This window comes from Lissotriton helveticus, chromosome 7 (assembly GCF_964261635.1).
Source record: "Lissotriton helveticus chromosome 7, aLisHel1.1, whole genome shotgun sequence".
NCBI lineage: Eukaryota > Metazoa > Chordata > Amphibia > Caudata > Salamandridae > Lissotriton > Lissotriton helveticus.
The window spans coordinates 1,309,578,519-1,309,606,015 of NC_136068.1; the positions used below are offsets into that span (position 1 = coordinate 1,309,578,519).

General features: G+C 47.6%; 1 long non-coding RNA gene across 2 annotated transcripts; it reads left to right on the plus strand.

The window, feature by feature from the left end:
- Positions 1 to 1,253: 1,253 nt before the first annotated feature.
- LOC144767377 (uncharacterized) lies at positions 1,254 to 27,497 on the plus strand. Of its 2 annotated transcripts, XR_013598176.1 has the most exons (4): positions 1,254 to 1,415; positions 25,811 to 25,895; positions 26,271 to 26,637; positions 27,102 to 27,497. It is a non-coding gene; the product is annotated as an uncharacterized LOC144767377 (long non-coding RNA). The 2 variants fall into 2 exon arrangements; XR_013598177.1 differs by lacking the exon at positions 26,271 to 26,637.

A 27,497-nucleotide genomic window follows, 5' to 3' on the forward strand; every position in this document is an offset into this window, starting at 1 on the left:
CTTCACGTGTTTGGAAATTAACTATTCTTCCTAAGAAGTTTAAATATTTTGTGATGGGGTGAATGCTGTCACATGTTGTAAGTAGTTTTGTATTTTAGTTTGTTTGTCTGTCATGTTTCTTCAGTTTCATTTTTGCTTTTTTTTAGTTCTTTGGGGTAGGATTATTTTTCTGTTGTATTGGGCCTTACGTATTATTAATAGAGATGATTTATGGCATCTGGGTTAGCTGGTTTCCATGGTCTGGCAGATTCTAGAATGGGGGGAATCATTGTTAGGAAGACGGTTGGAAGCAGTATTTAAAGGTTGTGGAGCGTATCCTGCTTGCTATCATAATAAACGTCATACCACTACATTTACCTTTTGGCATTCCCACTGGAAATATTTGATCGTTTGGTTGTGGCGATTTCCGCATAATCATAGATTTGTCATATTTGCCACAAAATTCATTGTCTGCCACATAATCTATAGACTGTATGATACAAATTTGATTTTTGCTCAAATGGTTCAAAAGTTACTACAAAATGCAGTGACCCGTGTTGCCTCTCAGTGAAAGGCCCTTTGGAAAGCTGAACTAGTCTGTTGCATATTGCTATATTTGGGTGCTAAACTTGTACTAGTGAGGTGCAACCAATGCCCAGTGTTTCCAAATTTAAAAATGACAAAATCATGAAGTAATACTGTTACAAAATGTGCTGCATTATGACGCATAATTTGCCTTTTCTTGCCGCATAATTTACTCAACCTTGCTGCATAATTGGTCCTCTCCTGCCGATTAATTCCAATGCTTTTTTTTGCCTGTTGGACTTGCAAATTCTTGTTTTAATTTCAATTCTTAATAAAGTTTTCTTTCAAATCGAGAGAGGATTTGGCAATCTGGTAAGAGCTGCCGGTTTTTGTACTGGGCAGCGACGTTCATATTTAATTGTCTTGTAAGTTTCTGTCTTGGCGTTGGCTCATCATCCTGAGATTTTGGGCAAATCACTTCATCTAAAAGAATGTGACCTCGTGTAATATAACTGGTGTTCATGTAATACGCTCCAATACCTTCGGGTTCGCGATATTGTAAAACTGCAAAAAATGATTGTGACAGTCACCTTCTTTCTGTCTTGGCTCTAGCCCGAGAACAGAACATCAATCACTAAAAGCGATGTGTTATCGGATGCTGTCTCCTATCGGACCCTGCAAGTAAAACACCTCTTTTTGTGATAAGGACTTCCTTTCCCATCAGCCTATTCCCGCAAGACTATGGACGAGATTCTGCGGATTTTCGTTGTTGGACGCGACCGGCTTTTCTCTCTTTCGTTTCCAAATGAGCGATAGGATGGACGTGGGACTGCGTGGCCTGTCCAGAAACGGTATGTGGCAGCATCCAGTGCCATCCTTCTTCTGGTACGTGTTCAGCCTCACACACACGAGTAAGTAGTGTTGTACATAACAGCGGTAGGCTAGCTGTGCGTGTGGAACCGTTGGAGGCGCTCAGTTCGCGTTTGGAAGACGGGCCCCATGGGTCTGAGAGTGTAGCTCCATATTTTGTTATCAATGGGCCCAACGTTTAACAGCTGTGAAAATTTGGGAAAAGTTGGGTGACTTACTTTAAACTGTTGGCTTGAACTGAATTAAGCTGAAGGAAGTACAGGGTTTACAGACCTCCTCGTCCTGTCTTCCCGTCATTCCTTAACAGTGAGCAGCTAGTCTGCACCACAGAAACCTACCTAGCAGAGCTTTTTGCACTTCCCCCAACATGGCGCCACCATCAGGCGAGGATAAAAGGGGGCAGTGCGTCACAGAACATCCTGTGTTTTTTGGTTTTTTTTTTCTGCCTTCGCAGTCTACTGATGTCCTAGCAGGAGCTGTTGGGGGTAAAGTTTCTCTCAGTTTTTTGTTGTTGTGGCGACCTGCTTTAGCGCAAGAACTTATTGTCCACAACTTCTTGGTAAGCAAGAAAGGCCACTTTATTAAGACAGGTGTAGGCAAAACATCTCTCAACATATTTCGATTATTTATTTATTAATACTCAAATCCTTCAGCTCACTGAGCAACCCTGATAAGAAGTCAACCCCCCACCAAATAAAACCTAACAAACCCAGGCAACTGAATCCTGTACTATCCCCTCCTGTCCTTTACCTGCCCTTTGAGGATGGACCAACCCGCTCCAGGCTGCCCACCCCCCACTAAAAACCGCCTACAAAAGAAAAGAGTACAACCTGTCTTAGCGTGGCAAACCTAACAACAAAATTATCTAAAGCACAATCGCAAGAAAAAAGGCCTAAAAGACAAAAAAGAGGGGAGGGTGGGTGGGGCAAAACAAACTCCGCTGTCCGCCTCCCGCCGAAAAGCCCTCTCTAAACCCTGCCCTGGCCCTATATATAGACTCTCTCCCTAATTAACCTCACCTGTGGCCAATCCGTCCGCGCGAACCTTCCCAGGGAGAGACCGGCTCGCGCACGGCTCTCCCTGGGTCCCCCCTCGCGCAAGAACTTATTGTCCACAACTTCTTGGTAAGCAAGAAAGGCCACTTTATTAAGACAGGTGTAGGCAAAACATCTCTCAACATATTTCGATTATTTATTTATTAATACTCAAATCCTTCAGCTCACTGAGCAACCCTGATAAGAAGTCAACCCCCCACCAAATAAAACCTAACAAACCCAGGCAACTGAATCCTGTACTATCCCCTCCTGTCCTTTACCTGCCCTTTTAGGATGGACCAACCCGCTCCAGGCTGCCCACCCCCCACTAAAAACCGCCACCCAGGAAAACCTTTAGAGTTTTCCTGCCCCACCAAAACAGTAAATTAAACAAAGCCCGGGAACACCACAAACTGCACATCCAGAACTTTTGCGATCAAATCCCGCAATTCCAAAAGAGAGAAGGGCTGACCCAGCTGAGAAAGGTGAACCCCATCCTCATGAAACAAGTGACGCTCAGAAACCTGTAAGTGAGGATGAGCCAAAATGAAAACATCATGCCATTACAAAACAGTTGCATAGAGTTGTTCAGTGTCCCCGCTCTGCCCATAGCTGTGCGACGTAGAGCTCCATTCCAGCGGAGACATGTCACAAATGTCGTCCAGATCACCATGGTGCTCTCCCCAGGCGTCCGCGATGACGTCCGGAACCATCTGCAGCATTCTTAACAAAGACAGACCAGATAGAGAAAACTAGATCAGTTTCACCCAGTTGAAGGTCTAGCAAGACTGGCGGACCCCCCCCCTACCATCACAGAGCGGAGACAAAAATGAAACAATACCCCCAACACAGTCCCCAAGTACCATGCCAATACACGTCATGCGTGAACTGCTGAGACCAAGAGACCTCCCACCAATTATGGCATGCTGCAGGGATTGCGCCCATTGCAAGAAGGAGTGACAAACAAACCAAACCCTCCGTATAACTGTGACCATCCTGCGGAAAAGGACCTAGGAGAAAAAACACATCAACAAAAGAAGGTGCACTACCGTCTGACAAATTTCTCACAGCATCTCGACCTCCATCTCCCAATTCTGCGTATCTGAGACCAATCCCCCCCCAAACGTGCAGCCTCCGAACCGCCCCAAGCCTAAAAGAAATGAGTGCTAAATGGTAAAGGAGTCAACCCCAAACCAAAAAGTACCTTCCTGAAAACGGTCAACAACTGGGCAACAAAAATTGGGCTGGCATCCTCACAGCAAAATGAACTCCCGGCCTAAAACAGAGGAATCCAGAACAACCTCCCATTCCTAAACCGGGCAACAAGAAACCAAACCACTCCTCCCCAGTAAAATCCGCGTATCCCACCCAACTGATCCATCTCAGACACTTAGCCAAAGGCGCAATCCATATCCCTCCACAAATACCTCCGTACTGGACATGCCCGACCTGGTACGCAAACCCAAGAGTTCGGAAGCCCCAAAACGCCCCAAAAATAACCACACAAAACAGAACCGAAACATAACGCACTCAAAATCATCAGAACAGCAAGAAGGCAACTAGGACAACATGTGCCGAAGGAAGGCAAAAGGACAGGCTGCCGCAGCCGCCCAGAACCAGCCTGTAGGCTACCCAAAACAGTCAAAAACCTGTTCAACCTAAAACACCCCCCACCGGATCCCTCCCCCACCTGAGCTGCCCATAAAAAGAAATCCCAGCCATGTAACCAGGATAGTGGCGTGCGAAAAACCGGTGTCCACCAAGTGTAATAATAGGTCCCCGGAATATGTCGCGCTTTGAAAACAATATGCAGCTGCAGGCACCACAACGGAAAGCACACAACAGCTGCAGCACACACAAATCCCTTGCTCTTCGCCCAGGAACCAAGTCCACAAATGCCAAATTAGCAACCTGGAAGAACCCAGTCCTGTACTGGAATTCCGCGCCGCAGATGTACAGGGCCACCAGCAAATGGAACAACTCTAAAAATGCAACACTGCGACCCTGACACTGCAGTGAACAGGCCAGCTTGCAGCGCACCAGCGCCCCACCCGGAAGATGCAAATGCCAACAAGGTCAAGTTCCAAGTCATTCCCAACAACCTGGGGACTCATGTTCGCGGAGTGCAAGTCATCCGACCCCGACCCTGCCGGGTCCCCTGTAACCAATCGTGAAACCCACCGCGAAGCCCCATAACAAGCGCACTGCTGCATCAAAGTCCAGAGAAATCCCGCAACCACAGTTCCAAGACCGTCACCTTGAAAGGAGTAGGAGCACTTTGGGACAAACCGAAAGAACTGGCCTCTGCCCCCTTGTCCCCCCCCCCTTGAAATCAAAAAAACTGCCCCAGGAAGCAGTATGTGAAAGGGTGCCTGCCCCCACATTGGGAACACATGTTTATACCTACCGTACTGTCAGGTGACACAGCAGCAACGGCATTATATCAAATCCAGGATTTTTGTTTTGCCTGACAAGTGAGAAACCAGTGGCATACCAATACCTGAATAAGGCCATGTCATACGGTGGAGCGTATCCTCTTCCTCCTGGGCCTTGTGTCGATCAGAGTCCCCTGTCCGCACATGTGAAATGGCGGCATCGTCCCCTCGAGACTTATCGTTCACACCAGCGTGCCGCACAGGCAGCGGTTCAATAGCAACTTGCTCCCCAACATGCTCATCCCCAATCCCAACAAGTACACGTAACTGGGAGACTCTCCCCTTTTCAACCAATTTCCGTCGAAACAACACAGGGTCCCCCCTGTAGCGGCTTAGCTGGACGAAGAGAAAACGATGAAACACGTGCTTTTGCGTGGTCCGCACTAGACTCCTGCGAAAAACGTGCCTTTGCGTGGTCCGCACGAGACTCCTGCAAAAACGTGCCTTTGCGTGGTCCGCACGAGACTCCTGCAAAAAACGTGCCTTTGCATGGTCCGCACAAGACTCCTGCAAAAGACTAAGTGAACCAGAATGCCCCAAAAAACTCCCCTCTGAGTCATGACTGTCACAAGTAGAACTTCCACATCTCGTAATGCACCCACCTCCAGATCATCATCATAAACCTCCAGAATCAGCTCATCTGCATGCCCAGCATAAACACCTGCCACTGGGCCAGTTGCCATCATTCACCATCGTGAAAGTGCCATGAAAAATTTTGTCATGGCTCACTGCGCCTCACCCCCAGAAGGGAAATCCGCTCCAGATCCCCCTCCTGCGCCCCCCCAGACTGAACCAAGGCCTGTATAGGGTAATTTGAAGTACATGGTCTCGTCCCCTTCGTCATGAACCATAGGTGTAGTAGCATCACCTGTCTGCCCATCCTGGATGGCGGTAGCGTCCCCTCCTGACTCAGCATGCCCATCAGCTTGCCGCACCGGCAGCGTCCCAAGAGCAACTTGCTCACCAACAGCCCCATCCCCAATCAATAGATCGAAAGCTCTGACGGGGAGACTCTCCCCATATTGCCACACCCACCACCAACCCCCCGTACCTGTAGGCAACTGCAGCAATGTCCGAAAAAATGCCATAAAATCGTCATGGCGCACTGCGCCTCACACCCCAGAAGAGGAATCCGCTCCAGATCCCTCTCCTGAGCCACCTCCCCAGGCCGAACCACCTCATGCGCAGTCCGCAATGTCTTCACAAAGAAAAATTACAACATCACTGCAGGTGGTAAAAAAGGCAGCCCCTACCACGACCCAGACAGACCGTGAAGCAGGGGCATTGGGGGGTGCGAAACAGCTAAGGAAAGCTGCTCACCACGACAGGGCTCGCTCCCCCCACCACTTTTATTTTATGTATTTACCTATGCATTTTTATATAGCGCGGACTCCACCCGAAGGCGTCGGAGCGCCCCACAAAAGGAACAGAAATGAAACACAATGAGAAACATTACAAAAGCATACGTTACGTTACCCAAGGCAACAGCGACACCCGTGATCAAACAAAATACATGAGGCAGCAAAAATTGTGAGCAACCAAAAATACAGGAGGCAGCAAAGGCAATAGTGACAACTGTGAGCAAACAGAACACATGAGGCAGTAAAAACCGTGAGCAGCCAAAAATACACGAGGCAGCAAAAAGTGCACAGGAGGAAAAAGTGACAAGTGCGCAGCCACAAGAGAAAACAAAGCATCATTTGAGGTACAACACTGCAAACGGTGCTAGACACTCAGGCACAAGAACAAGCGCCATGCAGGCAAAGGTGGCACCCGTGCCAGCATCAAAGGCAAAAACATGTGAGAGGTAGCAAACCGCGTGCCACAAGGGCAAAGCGGTGCGTGCAAGCCACACAAGGGCACCAAACACAAGCACATGGAAAAACGCCCCCACCCACCCAAAGAGCAGCCCGCCCAAAAGGACCGCCACCCGCAGCCGCCCCCCAGCGGGCCCCCCGCCCCAGAGAGGGGCAGAACAGACCCCTGGAGGAGCGCCCGGCGGCGCGGGGGCAGCACCAACCAACTTGCGCCCGACCCCCCCACTTACCGGCTCATGGGGCATGGCAGCAGCGCCGTCCGTCGAGTCGACGGTGTAGACAGGCAGGCAGAACCGCAGAGCCACGCCTCCAGCCGCCGTCCTGAAAGGACGCGCGCGTCCAACCAGTGCCACCAGAAGCTCCGGCCACAAGGGGGGAGGGGGGGATTATGCGAGCCCACCCCACCTCCGCAAAACAAACTCCGCTGTCCGCCGAAAAGCCCTCTCTAAACCCTGCCCTGGCCCTATATATAGACTCTCTCCCTAATTAACCTCACCTGTGGCCAATCCGTCCGCGCGAACCTTCCCAGGGAGAGACCGGCTCGCGCACGGCTCTCCCTGGGTCCCCCCTAGCCGCTGCCTTTTTTCCTTTTTGTTGCATGTGTGACTACCGGAGGTCCGATCCCTGCACTTTGTGGCTCCACCTTCATGTACTTCAGTGTGTGTGTGTGGGTGTGGGTGGGGGGGGGCTATCACTTGCACGGTCCGCTCTAGCGGCTGCTTGTGCCTCTTTTTTAGCCACTGCTTGCTTTTGGGGCATTTGGAATCTGCAAACAGTTGTAACTTGCCTCATACTGTTGATTTAGGTTTAAACGTATGTACGGTATACACCTGTCGCTCCTTGGCCTGCTCTAGTGGCAGTTCCCCTCCATGCCTGTCCCGATGCGCCCTGCTTTAGCGGGCGGGGATTTTTCAGCAGTGTTTCCTGTGGCGTGCGCAGTTACCTGGGGTTTTTTTTTGGGCTGCCGGACGCTTTTTCAGCATCAGCCCCTGTTTTCCTGGTCCTGTGTGAGGACGGGGCATCGGGACTTCATTACTCATTTGCCTGCCGACTTCTGTGTCCTTCCCTTTGCCTAGCGCTGTGCGCAAGGTTTGCTGCTGAGTTCTCCCACTCCTGGTTGGCGTTTTGATTGGCTGACCATTCCTCATGGGTTTGGTTCTTGTCTGACGACGTCCTTCCTTCTGTCGCTGGGGTTCTGCATGTTGAGGGGGCAGTGAGGCGTTCCTATGCTGCTTCCAGCTTTTCTCTCGGGGCGGCGGCCTGTTCCACTAGCATGGTCCGGGCCCTGGCTATTCTTTTGTGGGATGGTGTGGATGCCTCCTCTCTCTTTGCCCTCCTGGAGTTGAAGGTGCGCTGAGTGTTGTCAATCTGTGTGCCACTGCGGCTGCTTCTGATGCTTCAATTGCTGCGAGACGTCCTGTCTGGATGTGTCCTGATAGGCTGGGTCTTCTCTGTTGTCGGTCCTGCTTAATTTGCCTTTTGTGGGTTCCCAGGGACATGCTCGTGCTGTCGGCAGAGTGCAGCAAGCTTGTCGCTCCTGTCTGCCCTCTTTCTCAGGGGCGTTGGTTTGGCTTCTGCTGTGCCTTTGGGCATTCTGCTCGGGGTGCTTCCCAGCCCTTTCGTGGAAGGGGTCGTGGCCAGGGGGCCCCTTGGGGTGCCTAGACCCGTGCCCCTATCGGTGGCACTGCCCCCGCTCCTTCCTCTGCACATTCCTGCCCCAGTGGTTGGAGGTTCCGAATGCCTGGGGCGGGGTGGACTGTGTCCGGGGGTTCTCTGGTCGAGTTCTCCTCTCCTTCCCCCTCCGGTCTTCCGGGTGACCCCCCTGCCCAGTCATCCACTACGGCGGGTGGCTTTGCTGGTCGGTGTGCGTCTCCTGTTGGGGGAGGTGGCTATCGTAGTGGTTCCTCCTCTGGTGAGGGCGTGGGTTGTTATTCAATTCTCTTCCTGGTCTCCAGGTACGATGCTTCGGATCTGTGCCCTGTCTTGGTTCTGCTGAGGGTCTATCTCTTCGTCCCCCACCTTACATTCATGTTGGTGACTTTGTTGACCCTGGACCTGTTGGCTGCTTCTCTGCATGTCCCGATCCATCCTGCGTATCCACGGTTTCTCCGGTTTACGGTTGGTTCCCGGCACTTCCGGTTCTGGGTGCCTCCTTTCGGCCTTTCCTAAGAGCCACGGGTTTTCACGCAGCTCTTGGCCTCTCTGGTAGGTATTCTCCATTACGGAGGTCTGCGTCTGTCGGATGTGGACCAGGTGTGTGGCCTTCTGGGGTCCTATGGGTTCCTCGTCACTCGCCAGGAGTCTTCCCTTTCTGGGGATTGTGTTCCTCTCCCAGGAGCGCCGGTTGGCCTTGTTCCATCACCTTTCTTGAGTTCTGTCCCTGGTGTCCGCAGTCTCTGGTTGCGGAGTTGTGGGGGCGTTGGCTTCCCCTCTGCCTCTCCTCCCTTGGGCCCGGCTGCTTTTGTATCCCCTCCTGCTTCATGTCCTGTCGCACTGGGATCCTGCCTCTCTAGTCTACAATGCCCTGGTTCCCGTCACTCCGGGTATTCGGGATGCTCTCCAGTGGTGGCTGTACCCTCGGTCTCTTTCCCAGGAATTCATCCTTCTTCCTCCTCATAATGTGGTGGTGTTGTCCATAGCTGCCAGTGCCTTGGGTGCTGTCCTGGGTGCTTCCAAGGCTCGGGTCGGTGGTCCAGTTTTCGTGTCTCTCCAGTCCTCGAACTGGAAGGTGTTGCGGACAGTTTGGTTGGCTCTTCGTTGGTTTGTACCTCTCCTTCTGGGCCGTGCTGTCTTGGTTCGGACCGTCGACCTGGTTGTTCGGGCTTATGTCACTCGTCATGGGGGCATGTGCCGGTCTCTGTTTCTCCCTTCCAGGGTGGTCGGTCTTTGGGCCGGGTGGAATTTCTTGTCTCTGACAGCTGTTTCTCTTCTGGGGACGGAGACTGGGCCTGCGGGCTCTCTGTGCATAGTGTTCCCTTCCTCTGTGCCTATGTGTCTGTCCCCGGCTCTGTTCGGTCTGCTTGTCCTCCGGTTCCGCCTTTCCTGGCTTGATCTTTTTACCTCGGTGGACTCTGCCCTTCTGCCTTGGTTTTGTGGCCTCGTTCCCTCCCAGTGGCCTGGGAGATCAACCCTTTCTCCGTTTCCATACTTCAGCCTACAAAACGGGGCACCTCTACCCCAGCATGTCCCACTGAAAGAAACCTCTCCAGAGCGGGTAGCCTGACTCCAACACAGCGACCGCTTTTGATCAATTTTAGCCGACAACTCCAGCAATACAATGTGGTGCAACAGGAACCTCCGATCTTGTACATAGCCTTTGGATACCGGCCTCTCACTGCTGTTTAGGCCTTAGGGAGTACCCAAACCTGCCTGACTTCAGGATGACGCCAGGTGCTGATTTCCAAGTAAGTCATCCGCTTTAGGTCAGGAGGCGGTATTAGTAGTGATGGATGATGCCCATGCTGCACGGAGGGTATAAATACTACAAGTGGAGTGGTCATCGACCTGACCTCGTTAATTTCTCCCATCCCACCATCCCTATCCGGTTCACCCATTTTACATTTAATCTGTGAACTTGCCACTGAAGCACTTTGGCGGATGGAGCTACCTCAATTGATGCAGAGGAGATGGGCTATGGACCTCCCCCCTCAACCGTCACCTACCCCCCTGGATATTGGACAGTCAATTTCCTTCAGCCCCCTGCCGTATCTCACTCCTCGTTTCCCTTTTACCCTTACTCTCCTTACCCTCCCTCGCACCACTAATCGTGTCTTATATGCTAGTTAAATGTGTCGAACTACCAATGTAACCCGTACCTGATTCAACCTAGAGACCTAGCAATCTGACTGATGCCCGATGGAGCTACCCTGTGAGCTAAAGGGGAGACTGACTGTGGACTCCCTCCTTGACCGTCACCTACCCAGTCGACCATTGAGCAGATTTTCCCTTCGTCTCTTCATACCGTCTACCCCTCTTCCTCTCCCTTCTCAATCGCCCTTTGCCCCTATCCGCTCTATCTCTCTCCCCTTCTAGCTCTTCAATTTGTCGCATATATGTATCTATACCCTCTTACCCGTCTTAGATTCATTTACTACTTCTTCTATCCTCCTGAAATGTTCATCTAGTATTTGATGTAATCGTGTAACTGATGTAATTTTGCTATTGTATAGCACTCCCCCGTCCCCCCCCCGTCCGCTGTACAGGCCCCCCACCTCTTAACTGTCCCTTATCGGCCTCCATGAATGTGTCCCCTTTGCCAAAGCACTCCCTCTCCCCTTGTTGGGGAGGGTTCCAGCAGTATTGCCTCGGAGTCTCAGAGTCCCCTCTGAGAGAGTCCACTGTGTTAAGGGATTCTTCACTTAGCGGAGGTCTGGGATAGTTCCCTTTATCTCTGTATGGCACACCTTGCATTGATCTCACACATAATGGAAATAGCCCTTAATTGGCCTCCTTGAATGTGCCCCTTGCCAAAGCACTCCCTCTCCCCTTGTTGGGGAAGGATCCAGTATTTAGGCCTTGGAGTCTCAGTGACCCCTCTGAGAGAGTCCACTGCATAAAGGGAACCTCTCGCAACAGAGATGGGGAAATTATTCCACTTCACCTGGGATCACAACTTACTGGACTTTGGACACAGCTTTGACTCGTCTCCCGGTTTGTGTCTCTGTCACTCTCAACCTCCTCTTTCCATGCTGTGTCTCTCACCCTCCCCTCCTATTTCCCTCCTTCACTCTCTGTCTACCTCCCCTGCTCCTACCCCCCTCCCCTGAATCTCTCCCCTTGCCTGCTTTTTCCCTTACTTATATGTCATTATTGTCTTATCTCGCCCTTACATGTAACTATGTTGCCATGCTCTAACAACTGTGTAACGTTTATAACGATGTAACCTGCAACTATGGTTTGATACTCATGTAAAGCGCTCTGATACCTCCAGGTCTAGCCAGCGCTATATAAAACCTTTTAAAGAAAATAAATAAATACCTTGGTCCTCCGGAAGATTCGGTTGGACCGGGCGACGGTTCTTCTGGTTGTGCCGGGGTGGTCCCGTCAGCCTTGGTTTCCCCTGCTTCTGACCTTGTCTGTGTCCCCCCCGTTGGCAGTTCCCACTGTGTTCCTCCCCTCTGCGGGCTCCTGTTCTCAGGGTTTCCTCTCTGCGCCGCCTTCGGCTGGGGGTTTGGCACTTGATAGGTTGAGGTTGTTGATTCGGGTTGCTCGGATGGGGTTGCCCAGTTCATCCAGTTATCTCAGCACCCTTCCTTCTTGTAGGCCTTCGTCCATCATTGGAGGAATTTCTCCTCCTGGTGTCTTGGGAAGGGTTTCTCTTCTTCCTCCTGTGAGGCTGTGTGGGTGCTGGACTTCTTGAGAGATGAGTTCGTCCACGGACTCGCTGTCTCTTCACTCTGTGCACGGTGGACTGCCATTCCACGGTGGACACGCTTCCGCCCGACTCATCCTCGACATCCCCCGCCACAGCAACCTATCCGCCCACCTGAGAAACATGCACTGGCTCCCCGTCAGCAAGAGGATCACATTCAGGCTCCTCACCCACGCACACAAAAGGCTTCACGACAAAGGACCCGAATACCTCAACAACCGCCTCTCGTTCTACACTCCCATCCGCCAGCTCCGATCAGCCGGCCTCGCCGCCGTTCCACGGATCCGCAGAACCACCGCCGGAGGAAGATCGTTCTCCTACCTGGCCGCCAAGACATGGAACTCACTCCTCACACACCTATGAATGACCCAGGACCACCTCACCTTCAAGAAACACATCAAGACCTGGCTATTCGAGCAGTGACAGCACCCCTCCCTTTAGCGCCTTGAGACCCTCACGGGTGAGTTATGTTATGTTATGTTATGTTAATGGCATTTGTAATGCGCGCAGCTGCTCCAACGAAGGAGCGTCCCGGCGCCCGACAAGGTAGCGACACAACATAACTACAAACAGAATTTAATAAAAACATTAGAATTACAACAGACTATGGAAACAAAAAGGTCTTAACGGCCCTGCGAAAAGAAAGCAGGTCAACAAGGGTCCGAATTTCCAAAGTGAAGGCGTTCCACAGAGTGGCCGCCCGCACCTTGAAAGAGCGCCCCCCGGCTCGACTACGATTAAAGCGCGAGGCTACTGCCAATTCGTGGTCTGAGGAGCGAAGGGAACGGCCAGGAATGTAGGGGCGCAAAAGGTTCTGCAGTATTGGGGCAGAGGGGCCTTTTAAGATCTTAAAGGCCAAACAGAGCACTTTGAAATGAATGCGCTGCCTAACAGGCAGCCAGTGTAGAGCACGCAAGGTGCCAGAGACCGAGCAGAATCTGGGAAGGCCTACAATTGCTCTGGCAGCCGCATTTTGCACTCGCTGGAGACGCGTCAGCTCGGCCTGATTCAGCCCTATAAAAAGGGAGCTGGCATAATCTAGCCGAGCCAATATCGTTGCCTGGACCACAAGTTGGCGGGTTGCAGCGTCAAAATATTTGAGTGCAGGTCTTAGGTTGCGCAAAATGCCAAAGCAGGAGGCCGCAATCCTTTTGGAATGGCCAACAAAACTAAGTAGGGGGTCCAGCCACACCCCCAGATTTTTCTCCGACACCGGAGTGGGGGTGGGACCTAGCTCCGATGGCCACCAGGAATCGCCCCAGAGATCCGTCCGCTTGCCAAAGATCATCACCTCTGTTTTGTTGGCATTCAGTTGGAGACAGTTGGACGTCATCCAACTGGCCACCGCCCGGAGTCCGTCCCTGAATCTAGGGGCCTCCACTTCGGGGTCCCCGCTGATCGTAACCGCTAGCTGAGTATCATCTGCGTATGACACCATGGTCAAACCGCAGAGCTTCATGACCTCAGCCAGCGGCCTCACGTAAAGATTGAACAGCGTGGGACTCAGCGAGGAACCCTGTGGGACCCCAAGAGACAGAGGATGAAATTTGGACTGGTAGGGCGGGGCAGCCACACAGAAGGACCGATTCGCTAGAAACGAGCGGAACCACTGGAGTGCGACACCGGCCACACCAGCCTCCTTGAGGCGCTGCAGGAGGATCTCATGCGAGACAGTGTCAAAGGCGGCGCTCAGATCTAACAAAACAAGCGCCGCCGTTTGACCTGCGTCCAGCACTGCCCTCAAATGCTCGACCATAAATAGGAGAGCTGTCTCCGTACTGTGACCAGCTCGAAACCCGTTCTGCGTATCGTCCAGAACGTTGGTGCGCGACAGACGGTCGGCGAGGGCGGTGTTAACATGCACCTCCGCGAGTTTGGCTAGCCACGGGAGAAGCGAGATGGGTCGATAGCTCTCCGATTTAGTAAGGTCAAGAGATGGCTTTTTCAAGATGGGCATTACAACTGCCTGCTTCCACCTCGAAGGCACCTGGCCAGATGTAAGCGACAGGTTGATCGGGTCACAAACTGGATAAGAGAGTGTTGCATCTCTAAACAGAGCAGGCTTGAGCGGATCTGCCGGAGACCCAGATTTAACTTGAAGAGCTAAGCTCTTAAACGTCTCCGGAGTAAGACAGGGAAAAGAGTCTAATACCAACTGTCCAGGCGCAATAGGCAGCCCGGCACCGGCCTGCGCAGCAGTAGGGAAGGCTCTGTAGATGTTTTGAACCTTCTCCAGAAAAAAGGCCACCAGCCTGTCACAATGAGCATTAGAGCTAATGGTGTCAGCCGCGGGCTTCTTTGCTACGAGGTCCTTAAGAGCCTTAAAGATGGTCTTAACCGGGTTTAAGCTGTTACGAAATTCCAGTGCATAAAATGCAGCCCGGGCTTTGCAGACCGCTCGATGATAAGCCTTAATAGTCGCCATATAAAAGATTTTTTTGCTTTGATCATACGCTCTCGCCAGTCTCTCTCTGCGCGCCTGCAGGTGCTTTTCAGTGCGCGCAGAGTGCCGTCATACCAGGGGCTAGGATCACGAAGTCCGCATTTACTCTGTATCATCGGGATAAGGGAGTCAAGGGCTCCAGTTACCCATTCGCAGAAATGGTCATAACCGGATTCCACACCCTCCACTAAGCCCAACGGATGTTCCGAAAGAATGCGGTAAAAGTCTTCCAACTTTAATTTGCTCCAACGCCACCTGGGCACAGCTCGCAACAAGGGCTTAATGGGAGCCTCTGACAGTGGGCAGTGTATCGTCACCAACGAGTGGTCAGTCCAAGGCAAGGGAAGGGAGGGGGCCACCTTTACCCCCACTAGATTAGAAAAGAAGGGGTCCAGAGTATGTCCCCCGACATGGGTAGAATCTGGGACCAATTGGACCAGCTGCAGGGCCTCAAGGTCGGCCCCCAGCCTACTCACTGAGGGAAGGGTCATGATGTCAAAGTGAAGATTCAAGTCTCCAATGATTGAAAAGTTAGCGCACCCTACTGCCAGTGAACTAACCGCCTCAGGGAGGGCCTCTCGGAAAGCCACATCGCTGCCCGGCGGACGATAAATAAGCAGCCCTGAAAAAGTGAAGTGAGATGTAACCGACACCTTAAACAGGGCGCTTTCACAGCCCGCGATGTTCTGAACTTTCCAGGTGCAAGGGTAGCAAGATTTTACAGCAAGTGCTACTCCTCCGCCCCTGGAAAAACGATTCAACGAGTAGGTAGAGTACTCAGAAGAAAACGCCAGATTCAGAGCAGTTGTGTCAGAGTCCTGAAGCCAGGTCTCTGTCAGACAGAATACGTCAGGAGGTCCATTAGCCATAAGGTCCGCTATGTCCTGATGATGTTTTACTAGCGATCTTACATTCAAATTCCAGATGGTAATATGGTCCAGAGGGCTGCTGCTGAAAATAGCTGACTTTGCTCCAACAGCCCCCAATAATGAGGGAGCTTCAAGCAGCCATCCGCAGCATGCACAGTTATGAGGACCACATAAGGGGTCCACATGAGCTCTGTGGCACGACGGCAAACGATGGCTGACAGAAATGAGAGCATCCCTGGTATAGGAGAGCATTGTGCATAGATGGCAAGCAGGCGGAGTCCCCGTCGAACCCGCGCGACCAAGCGCGGACGGGCGCGGACGGGCGCGGACGGGCGCGGACGGGCGCGGACGGGCACGACTCTGGCACGACTCTGGCACGACTCTGGCACGACTCTGGCACGACTCTGGCACGACTCTGGCACGACTCTGGCACGACTCTGGCACGACTCTGGCACGACTCTGGCACGACTCTGGCACGACTCTGGCACGACTCTGGCACGACTCAGGCTAAGCGAGGGCGCCACCGCTGCGCGTTACCGCTGCGCTGGGCGGGGAGCTTTAAGTACCTGTCCCTCAGTAGCTCCTGCGCACTAGAGCGCTCGCCGGAAATAGTCCCTGACCACTCCACCACCACACCACTCCAAGATGGCGGCAAATACAAAAACGGACCCCACCCCAGAACCGGACCCGCACAAGCGGCGGTGATATTACTATAATAGTGCAGGTAAGGGGGCACTAAAAACAGGGGATAATAACCCAAATAAACGAAATAGTAAACAGGAATTTTAAAAGTTTTCCAATAATCAGCAGTAAAAGGCGCCAAGCGCACAGCAGCGTAGCGTAGCGCTACCTTGTCAGGGCGAGCTCCAGGGCGACTCGCCTTAAGTACCTGTCCCTCAGTAGCTCCTGCGCACTAGAGCGCTCGCCGGAAATAGTCCCTGACCACTCCACCACCACACCACTCCAAGATGGCGGCAAATACAAAAACGGACCCCACCCCAGAACCGGACCCGCACAAGCGGCGGTGATATTACTATAATAGTGCAGGTAAGGGGGCACTAAAAACAGGGGATAATAACCCAAATAAACTAAATAGTAAACAGGAATTTTAAAAGTTTTCCAATAATCAGCAGTAAAAGGCGCCAAGCGCACAGCAGCGTAGCGTAGCGCTACCTTGTCAGCGCGCTCTATAAATGTTTTGATTGATTGATTCTTGCGTTTCGGGGTTTCTCTGTGTCTTCTGTCTCCCCTTAGGTGGCTCGCCTTTTGAGGAGTTTCTTGTTGCAGCGACCTGTCTCTCACTCTCCTGTACCAGCCTGGAACCTTCCCCTGGTTCTCCAGACCTTGTCGGGCCCCCTTTCGACCCTTTAGTTTCGGTGGACCTTACGTTTCTTTCTGCTGAGGTTCTTGTCCTGGTGGCCATTACTTCTGGGTGGAGGGTTGGTGTGCTTGTGCTTTGGTGGCTTCGCCCACCTTTTTTGCGTTTCTGCACTGGCGGGGTCATTCTCCGTCCCAGACACTTTTTTCTGCCTACGGTCTCTCTGGGAGGGGTCTGCGCCCTTCCTTGTGTCCACCTTGACTCATTGGGTTGAGGGTGCTTTTGTTTCGGCCTCCATGTCCGCACACTGTCCTCCCCCCTTCTTCATTTCGGGGTTGGTCTACCAGGGGTGTCTCCTCCTCCTGGGCCCTTTTCTTAAGGGCCTCCTTGGGGGACGTTTGTATTGCTGCCGCAGGAGCTTCTTCCCGTCTTTTTGTTTCCCATTCTCGCATTCAGTTGCGGTTGGCGGCCTCGGCAGCCTTTGGCACTCATGTTTTGTCTGCTGTACATGGTTTATATTTTGTACTGCTTTATGTTGTTTAAAAGGACCTACCATTTGCATTTCTGGTCTGTTTTCTTACAATCACTGTGCTTGGGTATGGGCTCATTGTTGGGACGGGAAGACAGGACAAGGAGGTAGTGCCCGGTTACTAACCGGTAATATTCTTTACTCCGAGTCAGGATCTTCCCGTCCCATTCCTGAGCCCTTCCCTCCCTCCCTCCCTGAGTATTGTGTTTGGTGATTGTTTCCAGGATCTTCTGGGACGCACTTCCCCCATTTATCCTCGCCTAATGGTGGCGCCATGTTGGGGGAAGTGCGAAAAGCTTTGCTAGGTAGTAGGTTTCTGTGGAGCAGACTAGCTGCTCACTGTTAAGAAATGGGATGGGAAGACCAGGACTCGGAGTAATGAATATTACCGGTGAGTAACCGGGCATTATACTGTTCCCTAGTTCTGTGGTAAGTGTTGGCAAAGTCTAAGGCGTGATCTCCCTCCTCACCCTATCAGGTTGAGATTTTTTTAGGAGGGGGAGAAAAAGTAGCTGTGGTCCGCTAGAGCGAGTGAGGAAGGCGTGTAACATCATAGAAAGGATAATTCTAGTTATGTGTGTGATTATTTATTTATAGATGGGCATGCACCTCCTGCTGCACAGCCAGTGATTACCCCAATCGACACTAATTTCCTATACACGGTAATTTTTCTCGGGAATGTATGCTATGGCCGTTACAACATGACTAGCCCCCATTCCCATGCTTAAGTTTTTATGGTGTCTAAGTATTGTGGTTTTGTAACTGCTTAAATAGGGAGCCCATTGTTATATTCTGTAATATTTAGTTGATATGTAACTTGTATTCCTGTCCCTTTAACTGCATGTGCCATGTTATGTTTCTTTACACATTCTATATTCTGTACAGAGCTTTGCTCATACAGCATTCTGTACTGTATGTCAGTTACAATCTGGATACTGCTGTACAAGGATTTGATGCTGTGCTGATCAATAAACCTTCATGGAAAATCTACCTTTTATTGGATTATTACAAATGTGGCGATGAGGACAACCTTACTCCTGCCATCTTCTGTATATTTTTCTGACTCTTTTAATCCTTTAAGAAACATCTTACTTCAATTCACTTGTTGGAATACTGTCTCCACGAGGACTTCGTATTTATTTGGAAATTAAGGATATTTTTTACTCCCTTCTATGGACTTCATCATTTTCACTGTCTTCAAAGGAAGTTTAAAGGAGCCTCCTCATCCCTTATACTGCGAGGAAGATTAACTGTGTGAAGATTTCCTTTTGTTCCCAGAATTTTGGCTTACTTTGGACCTTGCTCAAGCATTTGCATCTTTTAAAAATACCGGAGTTACCTGCATTCCGACACAGACCATTTTTTTCATTCTACCCTCCTCAAGATCGTCACAGGAGCTCTCTGTGTCTTAGCAACGCCCTGCTCGCTGCGTCTTGACCACGCCGACAAAGCCTTCGCATCACGCCTTGGTTGTCTGGACGTCACAGCGCATTGCGTACCTGACATTGGAACACAACGTAGTAATGTCATTGCGCACTCTGAAGACGAACGCTTCTTCTTTCTGCAGCGTGTGAAGTCATCACGTGACGCGCGTCACGCAACGTGTTACGTGCCTCCATTTTGTTTGCTTGGTGTATAAGCGTTACCAGGCAACCATCACACAGCGTTTCTCTTCGGATCACACGAACATCTTCAACATCGTTCAGCGCTTCCACATATAAATTTTAATTACAAATATAGCGTTTACAGTGTTATTGCCGACCTTATTACTGTTATAATTTTTTACATTAATTTTAATGCAGTTCTCTGGATCTATGAAAACTTAGCAGCCAAAGTTAGGAAAACATGGGTGATTTTATTATTTCATTCCTACGTTTATAAGTACATTGATATTTTACAAGTTATTTATATATTGCTTATTTTATTCTGTATCAACTATTTACTTACTGGACTTTATTCAATTCTTTATTTGAGTTCATCTTTTCGTTGGTAATTACCATTAGTCTATTGCTCTGTGTTATGTTATAACTCATTTTAAGTATATTTGTATTATTTATTCACTGTAACAATGCAATTCGATCCTCCTTCTAAGGTCTTACAGATCAAGGGTGATCCTCCTATGCCTTGGTCAAGGTGGAAGGAGGAATTTTTCAATTATATGAAGGCTATAGACGGAGAACGCATGGGAGCGGAAAGAAAAAAAAGTATTTTATTGCATTGTCTAGGGTCTGAGGGACAAGACATTTTTAGAACTTTACCCCAATTATCAGTCCCTTCTGGTAGTGGGGATACCATGAATGTGTATAATGAGGCTCTTGGTAGATTAGAGAAGAGATTCAAACCTACCGCCAATATTGCTTTAAACCGTTTCAAATTCTACACTAGAGCACAAAAGCAGGAGGAATCTTTTGATGATTTTCTCACAGCTTTAAGAGCTTTGACCTTACATTGCAATTTTGGTGCTATGTCCGATGAAATGATCCGTGATCAGATTATTGTTCATGTTAAGAACAAAAAGGTTCAGGACAAATTATGGTGTATAGGTGATCCAAATTTGGAAGAAACTATTGCCATCGCAAAGTCCACTGAATTATCTGAAAAATGGATGGATATAGTAGATAAACAAAGCTCTAACTCTAGTAAAAGCAATACAGAAGAAGTATGTTTTGTTAACCCCAAAGTGGATGACAAAAATGTTGTTCCTACACAAGTGAGAGCAAAGAATAATTTTAGTGTCAATAACAGAAGGACTGATTTTTCTTATAGTTCGATGTCATGTTATAGGTGTGGAAGCAAATCACACATTGCTTCTTTCCAGGGGTGTCCTGCTATGAACAAAACATGTAATATTTGTGGGAAAATTGGACACTTTAGTAGGTCTGTAGAGAAAAACGTTTTAATACCCAGTTGCGAGCAGGACAATCACGTACACCCTCTAACAATATCAATCCTACAAAAGTATCTTCCATTAGTATGGTTGATGAAGTAAAGCAGGATGTTGACCGTGGTTATGTTGTTTCTATTATTCAAAGTGGGTGTGTAGTGTTAACCAGTAAAAAAATCTAAATGTGTTTTTTATATTTTTTCTATTGCTATTGAACTTATGGTGGATTCTGGGTCCCCGTGGACTATAATTACTAAGGAATATTTTGATCAAAAATTACAAAATGTGTGTGATATTTCTAACTTACAACCGTCAGATATTTTAGCAGAAGGTTTCAATGGGAATAAGATTGATATTGAAGGATTTTTGAATGTTCCGTTAAATTTTAGGGGAAGGTTAGCTCATATCAAATTGTACATTACTGTGAAAGGAGTCAATGTCCTTGGGTGGCATGACCAATGGGAACTTGGCATAAAATTAAATCCACGTGCCAGAGATCCTATCTCTTTATGTAGTGAGCAAGAAATGATAAATGCCATTTGTTCTAGTGGTGGAGATAAAAATGATATCTCAACTTGGAGCAACAAGTTTGACAAAGTTTTCTGTGATCATTTAGGGAAATTGAAAGCTTTGCTCATAAAATTATGTTAAAAGAAGGTGCCCTTCCGGTCAAACAAAAGCTAAGAGGCGTTCCTCTAAATGTTAGAGATGAATTAAAAGAAATGCTAAATGAGTTACTTAAAGATAACATTATAGAGCCTATTGAGTCATCAGAATGGGTTTCGCCCATAGTTTTGGTGCGAAAGCCTGACCAAAAACTGAGAGTTTGCATTGATTTGAGGGCTCTTAATTCCAACATTGTTATCGATTGTCATCCCCTTCCCAATATTAACGAGCTGGTTTCCCTTTTTAATGGTGCGCAGATCTTTTCCACATTGGATCTTAGGTCTGCGTATCATCAAATAGAACTTACTGAAGAATCTAAAAAGTATACAGCCTTCATCACTCCTATGGGACTGTTCCAATACAGAAGGATACCTTTTGGCTTGGCATCTGCTGCCTCTGTGTTTCAACGGGTTATGTTCCAAATTTTTAGGAACCTTGATATGTTTGTAAAGTGCTTTCAAGATGATATCTTGATATTTTCAAAAGATGAAGTGGAACACGCTTCACACTTAGATGAGGTGTGTAGTAGATTAGAAAGTTATGGTCTTACTCTCAAAACACACAAATGCAAACTTTTTAGGAAATCAGTTGAGTATTTGGGCCATACATTATCGGGAGATGGTTTGGTTCCCAAAAAATCAAATGTGGAAGCCATACTCAGCGCCCCAGCCCCAAGCAATAAAGAACAACTGCTTTCTTTTGCGGGCATGTGCGAGTATTACAGCAAGTTTGTTGTTAATTTTGCTACCAAAATGGAGCCGTTGAGAAAGTTATTAAGACAAAGTAGCACGTTTGTTTGGGAGGCTGAACAAGAAAAGGCGTTCTCTGACATTAAAAATGATATTGTCAATTCTCCAACTTTGAAACCTTTTAGGATGGGAAAAAAATGTATCATTACCACTGACGCAAGTTTGTATGGTTTGGGTTGTGTTCTTTCTCAAACAGATGGTGTCATTGAATGGAATGTGGCTTTTTCCTCTAGGACGTTGAGTGAGACGGAGCGCAGGTATGCGGTTATTGAACGTGAGCTGCTTTCTTGTGTGTGGGCCATTGAACATTACAGAATTTATATTTGGGGCAGCAAGTTTATTTTGAGAACCGACCATAAGCCGCTTGTACATATTTTATCGGTTGGAGGAGGTTGGAACTCCACAGCAAGAATTGCACGTTTAGCATCGAGGTTACAAGAATACAATTTTACAGTAGAATACATTCCTGGAATTTTTTTTTTTACTGCTGACTGTCTGTCACGCCTTCCGTGTGAAAGTAAAGGAGATAATGTTAACTGTCTTAGGGAGATTGACTTTGTTTTAAATCTTTCCGATGTGGTTTCTCCTCAATATCAGGATATTACTGAACAGTTTTGGATGAAATGTCAAGAGGAGGATGAGCAATTAGCAATGTTAAGGACATATCTTTTAGAAGGTTGGCCTAATAAAACTAATGTCAGGGATGATTTACTTCCTTTTTACAATGTGGCAGATGAGTTGTGTTGTGAAAGTGATTTAATTTTCAAATCTGGTAAATGTATTCCGCCAGTTGGTGTACAAGATCTGATACTTAAACTAGCACACAAGACTCATCCTGGCATTTCAGCCATGAAGCGGTTGATAAGGTTAAACTTTTGGTGGCCAGGGATGGATAGATTTGTTGACCGTACGGTTAGAGAGTGTAGCGAGTGTTGTAGTAGTGATAAGATGTTGAAAGTGAATGTTCCACCTCTTAAGACGGTGGAATGGCCAGAGTTTCCTTGGAACAAAATAGCTTTTGATATTTCAGGCCCTTTCCATATTTTACCAGAGGCTTCACGTTTTGCTTTAGTTATGATAGATTATCATTCTAAATGGCCAGAAGTAAAATTTGTATCTAAAGTAACTTCTGAGATTGTTATTTCCTTTTTCAAAGAAGTGTTTGCAAGAGAAGGATGCCCTTCTGTGTTAGTGTCGGACAATGGAGTACAGTTAGTCTCATCTGAGATGAAATCATTTTTACAGGCCTGCAATATTAATCATATTCGGACATCTCTTTATGAACCACATGAGAATGGACAGGTTGAGCGCTTTAACCGAGTTCTTAAAGGTTTTGTTTCTGAAGCTGTCAAGGAGGGTAGTAGTTGGTTAAATGCACTTAGGGGAAAACTTTGGACATATCGCATTACTCCTCCTACCACCACAGAGGTTAGTCCTTTTAAGTTACTTAAAGGTAGGGATCCCGCCTCAAGTATTTGTCCTTGGTGGTTTAAGGAGAAGTGTAAGAATTTGTAAGAGAATGAGGTTGACATTAAAAAGGTTGCGGACAAAGTTATTTGTAAACAAAGTAAGTCAGCAGAGTTGTATAATAAGAATTGGAAAACCAAAAAGCATACTTTGGTTGTTGGTGATTGGGGAAGGATTTTGAAACCTTATATAGTTAGCAAGGGAATGAGTAAGTTTGGTAGACCCATTCAAATTAAAAGAGTCTTCAGTAACTCTGTCATCACCCAAGATGGCAAAGTCTGGAATGTTAGCAAGGTTGCTAAGTGTCCCACACAAGATGATGTACAGTTTCAATCTCAAGGTATGCTTGGTCCATGTGACAGTTCATATGGTAGAACTGGTCCTAGTTCTTTTTCTGACTCAGTAGCATAGAGAGTCAAAGATGACATGCGTGTCAGAAGAAGACCTACTGCTCTACAAGATTTTGAATGATAAATTATTGTTTATTTATTTAATGAGGGAGATGTGTTATATTCTGTAATATTTAGTTGATATGTTTTATTTTTATTTATTTTTATTTAAAGAGTTTTATATAGCGCTGGCTAGACCCGAAGGTATCAGAGCGCTTTACATGAATCAACTATGTAACAGAAAAAGTTCAACAATTACACAATAAATCCTAAAAAAAAGATCATAAAATAGACAATACAATTAGGAGAGGAGAGAAAGGAGAGAGAAAAGTAGTGGAGGGGGAAGGTGAGGTGAGAAAGGGAGAATAAGGGAAGAGACAGTACGGAGAGAGGACGAGAAGTCTGTCAAAAGACAGAATGGGTAGGTGAAGACCAAGGAGGGAAACCGTAACTTGTATTCCTGTCCCTTTAACTGCATGTGCCATGTTATGTTTCTTTACACATTCTATATTCTGTACAGAGCTTTGCTCATACAGCATTCTGTACTGTATGTCAGTTACAATCTGGAAACTGCTGTACAAGGATTTGATGCTGTGCTGATCAATAAATCTTCATGGAAAATCTACCTTTTATTGGATTATTACACCCATACTATTACGTATTACTTGATCTGCGTTGGGGGCCCGGGTCCTGTGGTATGACAGATTTAGATCAGTAAGTTGTTTTTTTTTCTGTTAGGAATGTGGGTGTGGAACGAGAGAAGTCATCTTTTCTATCATTGGAGCTGAACGTGCTTAAACCGCCTTACTGTGAACTTAAAGATAGTCACTGTGGGTGGTTATTCATTTATTTTTTTAATTGAACCCATGCAAACGCGCTCAGTAAGAAGTATGGGCTCATAGGCCCCATACGTCCGAAAGTGCTGTACTAGAGAGAAAAAAAATACAGAAAATTGGATCTTCAGCCTATGCTAATACGTTTTTGAAACCATATATCCTATATTGGAATGCATTATTGCTTTGTTGTGTTTTTATAAGTCCAGGAGTGCATTATTGCCTTGTTGTGTTTTCTAAGTCCGGGAGTTAATATAAATATTTTTGGCCATGGTTAAAAGCTTAGCAGCTTTTCTAACAAAGTTTTGCAGAAAGATCTATGAAAAGACTAACAATCGCAAGTCAAAAGGTTTACAGGTAGCAGCACATCTTAAGACTTTGCCATTGCTTGTTTTTAAAGAGTGTGTATGGCCAATACGTTGGTGTAGTTTGCTAGCTATTCTGGCTAAAGACGCACATTATTCTAGCACAGAGTTGTTTTTGCCAACTCAATATGCACTTCTAGAGAATCACAATAGATTTAATTGTTACAGCAGAAGTTTTGTCCGAGTGTCTATGTGGGTAAAGCATCCTTAAGCTCCATGCTAGCACGTTTAAATTCAAAGTAGCCTGTTCTACTGACACTAAGGTTGATTTCAGTCCATCTGAAAAGGCAGATTGTGCTGGGGTCATGTAAGAACATCCTCAGTGTTACTGGTCGGCTTCCTGGAGCAAAGTAAATGGTATTCCCCTGTGATGCACCCCGACCTCTTCCTGGTCTTGACAAACTGCTTGTTTTGTAAGTGTGAGAGGCTTGCACATTAAAGTACTTCACCCACTTACCCGTGTTATACCTGAACAGATAATGGTTGTGATACGTGTGTGTAGTGCGCTCTTGTCAATAATGAAGTGAAATGTATATTAGAACATTGGAACGTTGGAAGCTCCATTCAAAACAATGGAGTGCTCCGGGCTTATAATGGCTGGTATAAGCCCGGAGCCCCAACATTCCAATGTTTCTTTGTTCACAGCTCTGGCTGTGAACAAAGGCTTCAGGGAGCCTGAGGGGATTTCAATCCCCTCGCTCTCCCTGAAGGCTTTGTTTTATTTGTTGTAACATTCTCCCCTCTAGTGGCAGAATGTTCTAATAGCCTTATAGCCCTTCGTAGCAGGGCTATACCGGCTTTTAAAGTCCTGCTGCCTTGTTAAAGTTCCACGCCTTCGTCTTGAGCCTTTAACGCTGCAGTGGGCCTTTAATAGCCGATATAGCCCGCTACGGCGGGCTATAAGGATATTTTCTAATCATTCTCCGTTGTCTAGTTGTCAGAGGTTATTTGATCTAATAGGTCATTCGAGGGAATTCCAGAAAGGTAGCAGTTCCAGTGTCTTACAGATGATCCACATTTAGCTTACCATTTTAGCTCCACAATAACCACTGCACTGTTAATTACCTGATAATGTCATTTATTTGTCCTTTTTCTCACCCTTGTTTTGAAGAAAGCACAGTCGATGATGATACGTTATCGCTGTCTGAGTCAAAGACATAATGTGGAAAAGAAATTTACAGAGGCTTGCTTTGTGAAACCTAATCTGCGTGGCTTCGCCGCTAAACTGGTTTGTTTGCCACTAAATGCGTTTTTTCTTCATTTTCAGGATCCATCCTAGGCTACTTAACGCTGATGTTGGTGTTTGTCTGACCGAGATTTCATGCAAGAGGATTGGAGGCATTTTTCAGCAGGTAGTTTTTGACGCATCTTCGCTGACCTGTAAGGACCCTTGTTAAATATTGGATTCCGTTTTTCAAGTGAGGCCCCAACTGTACTTTAAATTAGTGTCACTCCTGGTGCCTGGGTATAGTTGAGCAGTAATGATTTGTTATCCCTGTCTGAAATTCAGTAATGAACAGGACAACCTTTTTCTCAGTCTACATTTCTGTCAATTATTTATATTAAGGTTGTTGTATGTCATTTAACTGACAAAAATATCAAGATGTTAAGTTCTCGTAATTTCCTATGCAGAAATTACAGCGGCGTCAAAGACAAACAGATGAAACGTTGATCGAGCACTTTATGCTATTGTGTTAACATAAAATGCATGTTGGTTTTTTTGAAAGAAGCACTTCACTGCAGAGGAGACCACCATGCTTGTGGAGTATATAGTGAGGCACCACAAACGCCTATAGGGACTCCCACCCTACTGCACCAGTGGCACACAGAAGGTAGACCTATGGCAGCAATAAGCCACTGCTGTCACGGCATTGGGGGAGGAGAGGCGCACAGTCCAGAACATCAAGAAGAAGTGGCAGGATGAAAGGCAGAGGGTGAAGAAGTACTCTAGAATTGAATTAAACAGGATCCTCCCTGCTGCATACCCTGGACCCCGCATCCGTCTCACCCCACTGGAGGAGGATATCCTTACCACAATACACCCCCACTTGGTCCATTGGCTGCCTGTCAGTGACGTCCGCTATGTAGTACCAGGTAAATGGGACAAAAGGAAAAAGTGCTTGAAAATATTGTCTGTGTTGCACTGTCTTTGTGAGTAAGGAACTTGTCCAAAGTGTATATACTTGAACAGTGGGAGTGAAGGGGGAAATGTTGAAGTGTAACATGCAGCCAGTAAAAACTCACTGTGGTTTGGGGGCATTGGTTAAATAGTTCTCAATTTGCTCTTGTCCTTTTCTACCTGTGCAGTCATTAATGATTTGAAAATGCGTGGTGTCTTGACATACCTGACCCCCCCCCCCCATCCGGTTAATTCTCTGTGCTAGAGTGGGGTGGTGCATGTGCTTGCCCCAGACACTGCGTTCTTTATTAGCAGAAATAATGAATGCAAGGGGTTGCCATACCACAAAGAAGTTGATTACTAAGCACACAGATTATTGCATGCATAGATTGTAAACTGAGTATCTGTTTCAGCAAGTTTCTTTCCCTTTCTTTTGCAGTGCCAGTTCTCGTGCTCAGGGCATTGTCATCTCCTCATGGTGGCATTGGTTCTGCAGATCCCAGTTCCTGATCTTGGATTTGTGATTGGATTTGGGAAGCAAGTGTTGCCTTTGTAATGTCTTTCAAGTGGCAAGGTGTTACAGTGCTGCTCATATAATTCACAAGTGACTTGCGGTCTCTTTTGTGAAATGTGTATGCAGATTTTAAATTGACAACTCACCTGCATAAATAAAAATTACATGCCAGGAAAACTTTAGTGGTAGTTTGAAATCATAAGATTAGTTATTCATTTGAAAATCATGTTCTGTTTAAATTTGTTTTCAGTCGCAGTGTGATGGATGGCATGCTTGACAAATCTCAACCACTGCTAATTCTGGGCAGCATGCCATCTTGTC